At 36.0% G+C, this 15,123-nt stretch overlaps 1 protein-coding gene across 4 annotated transcripts in view; it reads left to right on the forward strand.

The window, feature by feature from the left end:
- The first annotated feature begins 8,405 nt into the window (after positions 1 to 8,405).
- Positions 8,406 to 15,123, forward strand: part of UNC13C (unc-13 homolog C) — a 203,899-nt gene continuing 197,181 nt past the window's right edge. For 2 of the 4 annotated variants that reach the window (XM_052807834.1, XM_052807836.1), the window contains exon 1: positions 8,424 to 8,971. The gene's annotated coding sequence lies outside the window, so the exon portion shown is untranslated. Of the gene's footprint in view, positions 8,972 to 15,123 lie in introns of all 4 variants that reach the window. The other 2 variants (XR_008238255.1, XM_052807837.1) reach the window with 2 other exon arrangements.

Genomic DNA, 15,123 nt, shown 5'->3' on the forward strand with positions numbered 1-15,123 from the left:
AACAGATATTTTGAATCCTGATGCAATTCAAAAGTAATCATAGTGTTCAAGTGACAATCAGCATATTGATTGGGCTAAATAACTGTCAGCAAACAAGCTGCATTTCTTAAATTTTTGTGAATTTATTTCAAAGATGAAATATCTAAACAAAGTGACAAACTGACAATTTGAAAACAAAGAAATGTTGAAGTGCACTTTCTTTTCAGTTAAGTGAATTTAGTATCAGTGCATGTTTGTCAACTTTAAGACATTTTGACAGTGGTTTAAAATGTTAATTGATGTTATGAGGAAGTTCAAAATACCTGAGGAGTTAAGTGATGTCTTTTCTTTCTGAATCACACTTTTTTGTTATTATGTGAAGAAAATTATTGATTGCTTATATCAAGCTGTTCTACTTTTAATGGTACAAATGATCTTGACTATCTTGTGTCTGAACTGTTTGAGTTTACATGAAGAAGGTAAAAAGGTCAACATGGGGAGATTATAGACTAACAGTTCTAAGATCACTTCATAGTTGCCCTTGAGGCTTTCAAAAAGTGGTGTTTGGAAAGTTTACTTTGACAAAAGGCAATTCACTGATAAAGGCAGAAGTTCAAGAATGTATCTCACTCGCGTTGTGGCCACTGAACACACAACAAATAACATCAATTACTTCCTCAAAGAGGAAAGATTGATTCATCTTCATTCATGGCTTCAAAAATCATGCATGACTTCATCCTGATTACAGCCTGGAATACATGGCTCTAAGAAGAGATAATGGATTAAGAATTCAGCTAATAGGTCAGGATAACAACTGTCATATCAGAGGCATGAAGGAAAGTCACAAAAAGCAATAAATATAGCTGCTAGTTGTATGAAAGCAATCGAGAGTTTTATGCTGCCCTCTCGCTGAATTATCTAGCACAGATTAATTATAATTGGGTTATGTTTTAAGTTAAAATTTATTCCACCACTTTGTCTTCCACGTCTCATGGCTTTTGTGCAGGATATATGCTATGTAAAAAGATAAAATCACACTTACCTCAATTTTGACCAAAGAACTGCTTCTGTTTCTTTTCTTTCCTATCTTTTTAAGTAAACTCACTAGCATATTTGTATGTTTTCTGGAATGTCTTCCTCTGAAACTTTCTTGAGGGAAAATGTATCAAAAAGTCAATAGAAATTTGAAGAAAATAAAATGGAGATGTCTTTTATCTGAGTATAGCTACAGTTAACTTATTTGAAGGCTTATTTTGACTTAAATCTTCCTATGGTATTGTGAGTTTAGGTGTTTTATGATTACCCCCCCACCCCATTAATGTGAAAGTTAAAAATTGCTTTCTTCAGTTGAAGGTATTAAGAATGATAGACCCTGGGAGAAACCTTTATGAGCTGCTGCACCATTATTTGAGGATTCTGTTAGGCAAGGTCAGAAAAAGAATTATTACTTTGCTTTCTTCTTCAAAAAGTGAGATATCGTCATTCACATTACAGGGTAAGAAACCTAAGCTTTCTCTCTTGACTGTCATAAAAGAAAATCAACAAACAGGATGTAGCATACTCTCTTCCACAATTAAACTTCAGTTCTCTCCCTTGCTTCAGAGTTCAAAAAGGGACCATTGTAACATTCTTTCCCTTCCTCCTGTTTCAACATCTATTTTGAGTAACCCTGTTACACCGTTTTGCAGGTTGTCTTTGGACTCATGTTAAATGATTCATTACTGGTTTTATTGGTAGTCTGTGGCTAAGTCAATGTGTTATAGAATTATACAGATCCTGGAGCATATTTATAATAGAGCATTTTGTGCACATTTGAGGCAATGCTTGGAAGACTGTGAAACTCAGCAGAGAAAGATTACAAGTGAGAATGCTTCACATAAAACAGGAAAAATAAGCCAGTTAGTATGAATCAACTGGGCTGTCCTTTAAGGGCACCATTTTGTGGAGGCAAAAGCTGGCTTTTGGAATTCAGTGAAGGTACTGAAGATGAATAGTTAGGATTGTGAAGGCAGGAATCCATTACATTAGAGAGTGTTGGGGTTGTTAATTATAAGGATTGGCAGAGTACCTCTCATGATAGCAAGAAAGGGAGAGAATTCCCAGGGTGATGAGAGAGAAATACTGGGATGACCAGCAATAACATCAGTGGGAGATCTAGGATAGGAAAGAGCTGAGAGCAGCCAAAAACAGAGCACTGAGAATGACAGGTCATACACTGAAAAGCTAATTAATGATACTGATGGAATCTAAGCGATGGCTAGAGAGAGAGGGCTCAGGGGAAAAAAGAGATCCAGGAGAGCAAATTACCTTGCTTCCAGGTTTATGATAAATGATGCAACCCTTTGCTCTGGCAGTCCTAGCGCTGTGAACAGGATTCTTGCAAGGATTCAGCTTCTAGAATCCTTGCAGCATCTGCCTTAGAGTTCCTACTTCATCATTATGGATCTTTCTTGTGATCTACCCTTCTTACCCATTCTCAAATCAATGAGGTTGATTGTTTTAATTCACTACCGAAGAAATTTTTCTTTTCTGGTTTGGTGGTATGCTCTTTATTGCTAAATCTTTCCATACTGCTGCCACTCATGGCAAGTCTTGAAACGACTCTTAATTAGTGCTGTTAGTAGTGCTGCTCAGTGTATATACTTGAATTTAAATGTATGACTGAGGGTTGTGTGGAATAGAGATGCTGTAACTCTCCCACTCTAGGTCACTTTTGTTCCAATGAACTTTACCATATGCAAAGAGACTCTGCAAGCAAGATAAATGTGACTTAAGAGTCCAGAGCAACTATTTATTACTTAATATGAACAACAGAAAGCTAGGATCAGGAAGTTACTAGGCTAATCATTGATATGTGCATCACCCTGATAAGACCAAGTGTTTCTATTCTATTTTCATGTTCCTCTGGGCTGGGAAAGCAGGGAAGGGGTCCCTCTGCCACACCTTGAAATGGGCTGATCTTTGCTGGTATTGAATTGCCATCGTCAGGTTCTCTTTACTCCTCCCTCTCCACTTTTATAGTTTTTCATATCAGTATGTTACCTCTGAAATCCTTGAGCTGCTAACTTCCCACCCCCTTTTTGTTGTTGTTGTTGGTTGGTTGCCCCCCCCTTGTCTTGCTCATATCATAACTACAGCTTTCTCAGTAAGGCTCAGCCAGGATCATACACCTGTACTGTATGTGAGGAGACTTTGGATCAAAGAAACTTGAACCCCCAGGCTGAGTAACAATCAGTTCCTCAGCTGGGACTAGAATGCATGTACTGATAGACCTGGGACAGGAAAGGTACAGGAAAGTCTAATGCATATAGTTAGATCTTAGGCAGCACTTGCATATTGTGTGAGTTATTTTATCTGGAACCAAGGTGTAAAGAACGAATAGAAATAAATTACTTTTAAGAGGGAATAATAAAAATTGGCTTGTACAATGGGGCAAATGTGAAAAAGCAGGCAAATTATGTTACTCTGAGTTCATTATACTTTCCTGTCAATAGCACTAATAATAAGTTTATATGTAATTTAAGAGAGTAAAAATAAGTATTTGCATAATGCAGCTGATAATTGATAATTTTAGGATAAAAGGAAAAAAAAAAAAAAGAATATTCCCTAAATATAATGCTTGTGTGAGTCCTTGACCATTTTACACTAATTTCCGTAAAGATCAGTATATTCTTCTGCATAAAGTACTAAGCTGAACAATTAGTTAGTTATATTGTGGTTATGGAAGAATAATGAAGATACGTATTCTGCTGAAACTTTTGGTGTTTTCTTCCAGAATCAGAGACAGTTTAGTAGAACAATAGTCTGATTTAATATTTAGAAACAGAAATACTGTCTGTTCTGTGATTAATGAAGAGTTTAATGCTTTAATAGCAGTATCTGTAAGAGATCAGTTACTGCAGAAAATGTTCTAATTATGGCAAAACATAAAGGGACACAGTAATAGAAAGCAAAGCATCAAACTAAAAACAGTTCCTTGCGTGAGAAGTGGCAACTGAGTCAGATTCTTGATTTTAAAAAATTCTTAAGCAAACATTCTGCTTTCCTAGACAAGAAAATCAAATAGTGTCTAGAATGAACACGTTCCAAGAGGGCAACAATGAATAAAATAGTCATAATGGAAGATTACAATGAGAAGATTAAATTTCAGGAGCAATGTATGTTGTTCTTAAGTTACCACTTCAAATGCGTAACATTATGACTTTGAGTGCTTGATATATCCTCATGGGGAGAATGCTCCCTTTTTCCTCCTGAAATATGCTTAGTTATTGGCCTTTCTTGATTTTTTTTGTTTAGTTGTTGTTGCCTCACCCCACCCCCCTCCCCCTGTATTTGCTTTCACTGTGATCCTACCTTGTGATTCCATTTGAAATCAGGGCCAGCTTTTGTTTAAATTGCAGCTGGCAAGAAGCTGTTGCCATGTTTTTAAATTCTTTGCCTGGTCCCTGTTAACTGTTATTAAAAAAAATCTCAAAAGTGGTTTTACTTCACTTAATGGAATTCAAACTCCATAATTTTATAAACCTAGCAATAAACCTAGCAATTGGTTTAAGGAAACAGTGTTTGGATAAGGTTTAGTGTGGAATAAGAAATGGCCTTAGCCTTCATAACTTCAGAAACTTCAAAAGACTTATCATAGTCTTCTGAAGTAAAATCTAAAACGGCTCACGGGTGGACTCCATGAACTTAGGAAATACCAAGATTTTTATCTCATGAATAGTTATTTCCTCTTTCCGCTTTTGCTATAAAATCTTCTTTTTAGAAGAAAACACTGAGCTACAGTGAAGAAAATAATCATTGTATAGAAAAAAATATCTTGTATGGAGAAGCATATCTTTAAAACTCTGTGTGTGCTTCCAGAACAAAGGGGGTGGAGATGCTATATTCTGTACATTTCTTTCTATTTTTAGTAGACCAGACATTCTATTAAGAGCTGTAGACGCAGGTCAAACCAAAATTCAGGAGCAGCAACGTGATCACCTCCTTTAATTCAGTGTCGCTATCTTAGCTCCCGTAACTACCTTATTTGAAACCGGTAGCACACGCAACAGTCGGGCGCAGCAGCGTTCCCTGCTCGGCGGCGGCCGCAGGGCCGGGGCCGGGCGAGGCCGCAAGGCCGCCAGCAGGGGGCGCGCTGGGAGCGGCATGGCGGCGCGCCTCTGCCCTCCTCCCGCCGGCGGCGGCCGAAGGGCGGTGCGTGCCGCCTCCCCGCCACCGGCATCCTCGGAGGGACCGGCGTGTTCCTGGGCGGCTCTGCGGCTAAAAGCAGCTGGCGCGGTGTCAGGGAGAGGCTGCCTACAGCAACTGCCCTTCTACTCTTCCCAGCTTCACACCCCGACACCCACCCAAGCTGATTAGGTCAGAATATTATCATTTAAGAACGGATTGATTGGACTTCTTTTCAATTGACGGATTAGATTTAAGAATTGACGCGGTGATTGCCTTTCTTTTGTGAAAGGGAAGAAACATCCATCCCTTCAGCAGACCAGGGAGGTGGGGGGCAGAAGAAAGATAGCTTAATTCTGGGACAGCTTTTCCAACTTTCAGGCCGAAATCCACCATGAAATATAAATTACTTCTAAATTGTTCCATTGGTTTATAATTGTCACCATTTCAATATAAGTATTAAATAGTAGAAATAGTCAAATAACATCTATAATATTTATATGTTATTTAACACTGGTTTTATTACTTAAAAATTGTGATGGAAATTAGTGAAATATTTTCACTGGACAGACTTTTATTCCTAAGAATTCCAAGAATCATCTCTGAAAGTCATGGTCACATAATCCTGGAAATAGGCACACAGAATTGCTGTTCTCTACATGAAGGCTTATAGCTGCCCATTGGGGTTTGGGGTTTTTGTTCAGGTTGTGGTTTGGGTTTTTGGGGGGGGGGGGGTGAGCATTGGTTTCGGTGGGTTTTTGTTGTTTTTCTCCATTAAGATCCAGGGATTGGCTAGAATAGCATAACAAATTGCAACATCTCTGTAATAGTCTGTATTTCTCCTGTTGCTTCTACACATGGGGGTTGTATCTTTAACACTGTGTGTGTGAAGTAGAGTAGATCAGTGTGAACCCGTAAAGGTGTGGTTCTTTAAGGCCAGCTTCATCAACACGTGAGGTTACTGGCAAGTAACCACAAAAATACAAATGGCCCACGCTGCAAACTCCTTTGTGTTAGTTTATTGAAGGCTGACATGGATGCCTTTTCAAGATGCACAGTAGTTTCATACCAGTCATTGGCTTACAGGTATCTGGGCTACTAGAACTGTCTGCTCATATATTTACTAGAGAAAGTTGTTAACATCGGATCTATGTGAGAATCACGTGAACAGAGATACAGTGTAACTTTGTTGTGAAGATGAATTTGGGTAACTCCAGTTGCCAGTAATTAGTATGTATTCATATGTGAAACTAGATTCTTGATTGGTCAGTATCATTACAAGCAAAGACAGCATTTTGCTGGCTTGGGCAAGTTCTACATGGAATTTTATTCCAGGGTAGATAAGTCATAATTAGTTCGGAAGGTATTTGGATTGATTTTTGGTTTGGTTTTGGTTTGGTTTTCTTTCTTAAATATCAATTGAATGATACATTTGGCAGAGCAAAATTTCCTGCTGATGTTGGGCTATCAAATAAGTGGCTTCAAACTGAAACTTTCAACATTGGGTAACATAATAGATTAGTATAAACAGGGTCAATACTTAGGAACTTGCCTGAAGATGAAAACATGAATCTAAGTGTTATGAGTTCACATTATTTGCAAACACTTTTTTATTAAATGACAAAACCTTAAATTTTTGCCAAAAATTCCCAATATTTACTGGTTTTAGTGTCTGTAGTCTCAAGACCATTTGCTTAATCTTGATAAAATCTCTTGTAAGTGTGTATCTACTGTGCATGGCCTTGCTTGATTAGGCTGATTTTTTTTTCTTTTTTTTTTCTTAATCCTTACATGAGCAGTCCTGTTGATTTTTGAGAGGCATTGTTGTTACATCTCATGTAATTAGGACTAGTTCACTTGAGTATTGATATCAGTGGAATATCTCCTATTGTGTGCTTATATAAAAGTTTTATTGTATTCTTTGTTGGGATGCAACATGACAGATTTGAAGCACCAGTTCATTTAAGTTTAGAAAGAATATTAGGTAATTGCTGCAGGCTAATAACTACAATAACATTTGAATAACAAAGCATTCATTCATTTGGTTCTTAACTATAAATCTAATTAATGGAGGATTTATAGGTTGCATTCATTTCAGCAGGACATAATAAATATGATGGTCTGTAATTATCTTACAATGATATACAAAAAAATCTAAAATATTAATTTTACAACTATGTAAGAGATTTTATTCTAGAACTGTTCCATTTATAAATTTTCCTTAAAAAGCATTGTACCCCAAGATCTCATTACTAACAATAATACAAGGACTGCAGAAAGTGAAAGCTACAACCAATAAGCTTTAAATAGGTATTACTAGAAATTGTTAAATACTTCTAAGTGCTGCCTTTTATTCAAGGTATTATTGACATATTTTTTGAAGTAAATAACTGAATTACAAGCTGCTTTATTACAAATGTGTGACATATTACCAGAAAGTCCAAAATTTTGGTTTTGTATGTTTTTTATACAGGAAACATACATCATTTACTAGCTGAAAACTTAGTGTTCTATATGGCATTTCAGTGCTGCTATCTCCCAAGATTAAAGGGGATAATATTATAGCTGTGGTTTTATGCATGTACGTGTTTTGTGAAACTTTTACACCTAGATTATGTGTATACTTTGTATGTAGAATGGTTTTATATAGGATCATTCTGGATGTATTTCTGTAGTTCTTCATGTGTCAGAGTTTTACATGTACCTTCAATATATGTAAGGCTTAATGTGGCCTTACATACACTATTAAATCGGTTAACATTTGAAAAAAACACCAATTGTATTCTTTACAGGATAATTTACTCACTGCATGCACAATAATAAGCCATTTTGCTATTTGAATCCCAGTAAACAAATGACTGAGTCTTACCGTCTACGTATCAATTAGGAACATAGAAAATACTTCTCATGGAAAACAGAGTGATATGCTGCTTATCATCTGGAGCATCCTAAAATAATAATGGAATGATAATAGCTATGAATCTATTTAGCAGATTCATTACCAAAAATGATCAGCTGTTGATGAAAGGACTGCTGAAAGAAATAGCTACACAATTGTTTCTCTGGGTCATGTCAGATTGATAAATAAAAGGTTAGGTGAAACATGGCCCTACCAAGCAAGAGATACTGTCTCACACTGTTATCCTTGTGGCCACTGATGCACCTGCTAGCTCTCACGATGCAGTGCGTGTGTTGTTTCTGGGAACAAGGTTTCTCAATAAGCCTATTTTACTCTATCTGTGAAGAAGAGGGGCTGCCTTCCACGCAGGAGGGCTGTGGCTATTGCAGCGAATACTGCATTCAGAAGCAGTGGCAGGAGAAAACAGCAACGGGTGAAGTTACCAGCACATAAAACACCAGGATGATTACTGTTCTCATGTTGATGTTGTATTTGAGCAGGAGTAGGACACTGACTCCCGTTTTGCTATTATAGAGGAGAAATAAAGCTGAGCTGCAGAATGAATTAGTAGCTAACACCATGATTATTCTTAGCTGTTAGCACAAGTTGGGGGGGGGGGGGGGGGGGGGGGCAGAAAACGGGAGCCGGAGGGGAAAAAAAAAAAAAAAAACCAACCAACATTTAATGCTGCCTAGGGAATACAGTGGAATTTAGAACAGATACCGTTGCGGACTAACAGCATGCCTGATTGCACTTGAGTTGAATCACCGAGAAGCAGCCTCATGTTGTATTGTACCATTTTTAAGGATGAAGGAAGAACAGCAAAATAGTAATGGAGTTGTGTACAGTATTTCTGCATAAATGGAAAATAATATAAAGATGGTGGTATGTAATTTGTATTTTATTTTTAAGAAGAATTTATTCCAGGTATGTATCCTCTTTGTATTTTTGTATCTGGTCTACATACATTTTCTGTTTCCTTTGTTTCCTTTCCTTATTTTCATTCTGAATGTACCTCCCACTGTTCCAGCTAATGCAATGCATTGATTTGTAACTGATTTGCTTTCTAATGCTATAATGTTGATGAAACTGTCTGGGCTTGTGCAATTAAGAATCAACATTTCATTAATATGTCAGAGGGTTATTTTGTAATGTTGGTAAGTTCACAATATAAGTTGAGTAAGACAGTATAGTATTTGATTTCACAATGAGTTGGAACGTTTTAATTGCTATAAAAAGATAAATAATTTAGATATATGAATATATGGTGAAAATATAGTATGTTTTGCTTATATCTGCCAGTACTTTTTTCCTAGTTCATGACAGGATTAGTAATAAATTGAGCTTTATGGATGCTTATGTATTTCTGGGTCTTGATTAATCTTCAAGATGAATACCCTGCAGCTTTCTTTTGAAGAGGCAGCTTGCTTAGAATACATGCTTGATTCTGTTCCACAGCTAAACCTATGTGTTAGAATACCCTCTCTCATGTATGTCCCCCAATCTACAACCTAAAATAAACCCTGTAGCTATTTAATGCTTTTTTGTCCATCCTTTTAAGTTCAAGAAGATAACGTTAATATTTTGCCTTCTGCAATTCCAGAGGCCAAGTAATAGTAGCTGAAACTAATTTCTTACTACGAGATTGATGGTTCATTTTGGTTTAAGAGGAAGAATTATGCAGATATAAAAATCTGACTGTATTCATTAACCCACAACTTTCTTTAGTCACCTGGGTCCTATTGCATTTTTTGTCTTATTAATAATATTTTCTTTCAACTGACTACTGATTGTATGTAGTAAGTGAAATAGAACATAAAACTATGTGCCCTTAAGCTAAGGACACTAATAGTTGTCTTATAATGGGCATGTCTAGTAAAAGTGTATGAAAAACATTTAAGACATTAAAAATAATGCTCATTTGATTGTTCAGTGGTCCTAGTCCTGAAATCTCTTAAAACATTCTGTTGCTTTTCAATTTGAATGCAGCCCAGTTTTAAGTAAGATTTTTTTTTTTTTATAACGTGTTGATACAAGAAGGGTTAATATCAGTTCCAGCATCTTAATACTGATGTTAACCCTTGGCTGACAGAAATTTGTGTGCCTTAAAAGCATTCATTGGTGTAACATTATTTAATTGCTTTCTGATGTGAAAATAAACTCTGATCATAAAGTTGTAGTTATTTTTCACAGAGCAGGTGATACAATGCTTGTTTCCTTAACAAAGCTGTGGTGATTATATAAAATAGATGCCTTTATTTAGTGTAATACACAACTATGATTTGACAATTGAAAATATAAGGTTACTTGACACATTTGAGTTATAAAAATCACTGCTAATTCTTACCATATAAACCAACATACTGAGAAAAGTGTTGAGAGAAAGCTGTTGAGTCTAAAAACATTAAGAAGAGTGAAAAGTAGTATTTAAGGTTAAAACATCTTTTGTTCATCATAAATTACTTTTGTAAAGGATATTATGATAGAAATTGTGGTTAGCTGTCATCTCAAAGACCTTTCATATAGAAAGAAGTCATGATGCAAGATAAATGAGTTCTTTTCAGTGGAATTTACACAACCTGAAGAGAGTTGTATAAATGTTTTCTGTCACTATACCATTTGCTTGATCCTGCAGTGATGTCAGCACAACACTATCGTAATGACTATATACTGCTGTGGAAAGACTTAGAAAATCACAGGTGAAGTACTGAGATTTCAGAGTATTATCAAGGAGAAGACTGATAGCTCAGAATATGTCCCAATTCATTAAAGTATCAAGGAGGACTGAAAATTCCGAATTTTCTTTTAACTGTAGTGTTCTGAAAATCTAGGAAGAATGAAGTAGTATACAAGATTGTGCCTTCAAAGACCGTTACAGTAAAATAGAAGCTCTGAAGCATAAAAATTCTTTGGCACCTAAGAAGGTTCTTGTACAGGTTTTGTTTTTCTCATCTCATCTGTGTCATTCAATTAGCTTGACAGCTCCAAAGCAGGTTCTTACTTTCAGGTGGAAATCTATGTATCAGTTCATAGTTGTCAGTATATTAAAGCAAAGAAAGCAGAGGATTTTTTTATAAATTTTTTTGCAGCAAATTTACAATTACGTTTAATATCTACCTTTCTTATTGATGAATGTCATTTAGGTATTTAGCAAGCATGGCTCCTATCTGTGTGTGTCTACTCATCCTAATGTATGTTGCTATCAACAGTAGTTGTGGTTTGTGCTTGTGGCATTTTTCAAATGTAAATGTCACATATGATTGCTACCATTTATCAAATGACAGACCTCGTTATCAAAAACTGTCCATTTCATACTTTTGTGTTCTAAGAATTTAATGGAATTTTTAGTTAACTACGTTTTAGAAAATATATAAAACCTTTTTGTGGGGGAAGGATGGAATCCAGAGGGCTTACAAGTAACATTTTGCCCATTTAAAGTTGTTCCCTTAATCTAAACATTTCACAGAGAATTTTTGTGAGTAGTTTAAAAAAAAAAATCCCCCAAACAAACAACAAAAAAAATCACAGCCCTCTAAAACAATCTGAGTTATATAGAGTGGTCTAATACACACATGGTCACAGACTCCACGGAGGTCTCTGTCCAAGAGAGATCTAATTCAGGGCAGAGAATTGCCCATCCCAAGGCCCAGGCCAGTAGAATTAGAGGATTAAAATTCTATACCTGGAAGAAAATCGAGGTTTGGTTTGTTTGGGTTTTGGTTTTTTTTTTATATTTTCTGATGGAATTATTATAGAGATTGTTTAAAGTTGCTGAAAAGTTTGAAATGTTAGTATTATATGAGACTTTGAATGTACAATCAGTATACTGTAAATATATCCTCTACATATGTGTTATGTATGCTTCAGTGTAAATTAAATCACTTGGGCTCTCAGAGTATAATGCTCTAAAGAAAACTCCTTATTAAAAACGCACACAAAATTAAGGGCAGAGCTGAGATTTGGTCAAGTGTAGGTTGATGCTTTCTATTTTTTAAAGGCATTAATAGGTTCTGATTATTCTGTACTCTATACAGTAAATCTTTTTTATATTTGTGGTAATCTGACATAATAGCATGCATGTAATAGTCTAACTCATACTTAGAAGCTAACATGCCTGGTACTGACTTAGTAATACAATTAGCCCGATATTGTCAGCAAATAACTCTTCCCTCTCCAGGTTTTCCATTCCTTTTGTAGCCTGCATTTAAATAGGAATGGACTATTAAGTGGAATTCTCTCTAAATCTTAGCAGCTTTTGAACTGAGAGTATTGACTAAAAATAGTAGTCAAAATATGTAGGACAGCATACATCATATATACAGGTATAAAAGGGGGGAAAAGGACTCTTAGCTTCAATATTGCCTTCTTTATACACTAAAGTCTCTTTTTTCCTTGTTTTCCTTTAAAAAGTTGAGGAAACAACTAGAAACATTAAAGAAAAAAAGATTAGTACATTGAGCCAAATAATATTGAAGCTGTGTTCCAAATCATCTGCAGTCTCTTAACCCTTGTGTGCATTAATATATTCAACTACACTATACTAAGCTATCTACTGCTCTCTAAATGGAACACATTTTAGCTTTAGCAACATGTTCAATAGCTTTTTACATTTTAGTGTTAGTCTACTGTATTGGGCAAATCTCTCCCTTTTATTTTTAGTTCTAGTCAAGGCCATTGTCCTTTAAGGGCAACTGCTTCAAATATAATTTTCATATTTGTAATATAAATACCATACTACACATTTGTTTCTGAAGAAATAAATAGTGTACTAAATGTCTTCAACAATTTCATTAGTAGTTAATAAATAATTGATTGGCAACTTTAGCCTCACAGTTGCTGTAACAAAGCTTCTCAAAGAGAAATGCAAGTATTATGAATATACACAAAGGTGCAGAGAATAGTGTAACTAAAAATTAAGAAAAATTATTGCAAAATAAGAGTGTTTATTTTTTTCAACTCATGTCTGTATTCAACAGTAATTGAGGAAAAAACATCTTTGAGTCTGCAAAAAAATTCCTCTCTTCCCATAGTGGTCATAGCAGTAGGGGAGCAGTGAAGATGACTTTTCTCTCCAGAATAATTACGCATCCTAGCTAGCTGGGAATTTACATCTTCTAAGCTGTCCTGAAGGCAATATGCTTCTATATATTACAAAGTAGTTTAGTGGCAAATAACTGTTAAACCACTGAGTTAATTCACTAATATATGAAGTTCTATATATGGTTTCTGTTTCAGATGCTGTTCTAAATCACAATGAGCCAAAATCAGTTTTAAGCATGTGCTACTTGCATCTCTTGTTATCCTTAAACTTGATCGTGTGGTGAAAGAACTGATAAGTCAAGTAACAGCTATGAATGACGAGTCTTGCAGTATGACTGTTAAATATTTAGATTGGATTCCATAGTGTACTTGATGAGCATATGTGCAAGCTTTTCAGGACAGCAGTAAGCCTTGTGGGTTAAAATATAAGCAGATTGTAGTCTCTTTAGACTGGGGTTTGAAACAGCAGTTTGGTTGTATTGGTAACGTTCCCTATAAATAGAAAGCCAACATGTTTAATGGTGGTTAGATACATTAATAGCAGGATCCATAAAGAAATATCACCTGATGAATAAGCAGATGTAGTGAACTTTCCAAATGATATTGACAGAAAATAGGAATAGCTTTCTAACCAAAAGGAGAGAGTGCCAATAGCACTCCATGCTTTCATGTGAATGTTGGAGGGTGTGATAGGATAGGGCAAAACTCTGCTGGTGAAGACCTGAGGAATTCCTGGAACAAAGAGTAATTATCCAAAAGAGAAAGCAGTATTACTTTCTTGCTGTTGTCCCTGTCTTTGCAGTGTCTGCGGGCAGGTCATCTATGTAGCATGTGCAATATTAAGATGAGTATCACTTTACATGGAGAGACTCACCAATAACATAGATTAAAAATGTCAGTGTTTAAGAATGTAAGGAGAATTTAAGAAGAATATAAAGGAGAAGATAATTGTTCCAAATTAAGTTTCTCTGAATTAGGTCAGCTGAGATGATTGTCAGTATAATGCTGCTGTTATAGTAAACTAATGAAACAATCTGGAGTGTACACAGTTATGCTTGTCTAAAGAAAGGTAGCGTAGGTTTTGCCCAACAGACATACACTGATGGTAAGTACAGTTATGTCAGGATAACCTTATTGCGCGGTGACCATAAGACTAGTAGAATACCTTACTTAAGAAATCTGTAGATCTGAATTGTAGTTATTGTTATTGATTCCTTATGTTCCTGATGGCTAAGAGAGGTTCTCTTAGCCTCAGTTTCTGCGGCTGCGAAGTAGATTGTTTACATTTTGTTTGTCATGTGTGATTAATTCATTTCTGTGAAGCATTTTGCATGTCACAAATAGATATTGCTGCCTATAGGCAGTAGTGACTACTTTGACAGTAATGCAGAGTGGTATTGCTGCTGAAAAAGACTTTGGTTTTGTTTTGTTTTCCCCTACTGTCTTGGTGTTGTGAACACTAACTGCCATATGCCTTTATACAGAGGGAGACTGCACTTTAATCTCATCTTCTTCCCTGTCCCCTTCCAATACATACGGGCCCCCTGTAGTTGATGAATAGTGTAAAGGTTAAGCAGGGCTATGGTTCTGCCTGTTTCTTGCTTTTTTGAGGGGACAGTCTGCGTCCACAAAGCTACCTCTGAATGGAGAGGGCTGCTGCTCTACAGCTTCGTTTACTGGGATCCAAACAGATGGTCAGGAGTTATCTAGCTATTGTTTTTAAATACTGAAATTATTTTTTTTAAAGATTATTCAATTTTCTTTCCTTATCAAATCCAGACCTCTAATTTTATAAAATGAAAAAAAAAGGGGGGGGGGGGGGAATCTGTGAGGATCTGGTGTTCAGACACGTAACTAAAATACACTGCTTGCATTATTTAAAAAGCTATCATTCTTAAACCAGCCCACTCCACTGCCACTCCCCCTTCTACCTGACACATTAGTTTTAGACTTGGGAATAAGATCCTCTATACGTGATGCTTCCAGCTGACAAGTTTTATTTTGTTGATGCTTTGTTATCAACAGTATCCTTGAAATCA

Source organism: Harpia harpyja, chromosome 14 (genome assembly GCF_026419915.1).
Source record: "Harpia harpyja isolate bHarHar1 chromosome 14, bHarHar1 primary haplotype, whole genome shotgun sequence".
NCBI classification, from domain to species: Eukaryota; Metazoa; Chordata; class Aves; order Accipitriformes; family Accipitridae; genus Harpia; species Harpia harpyja.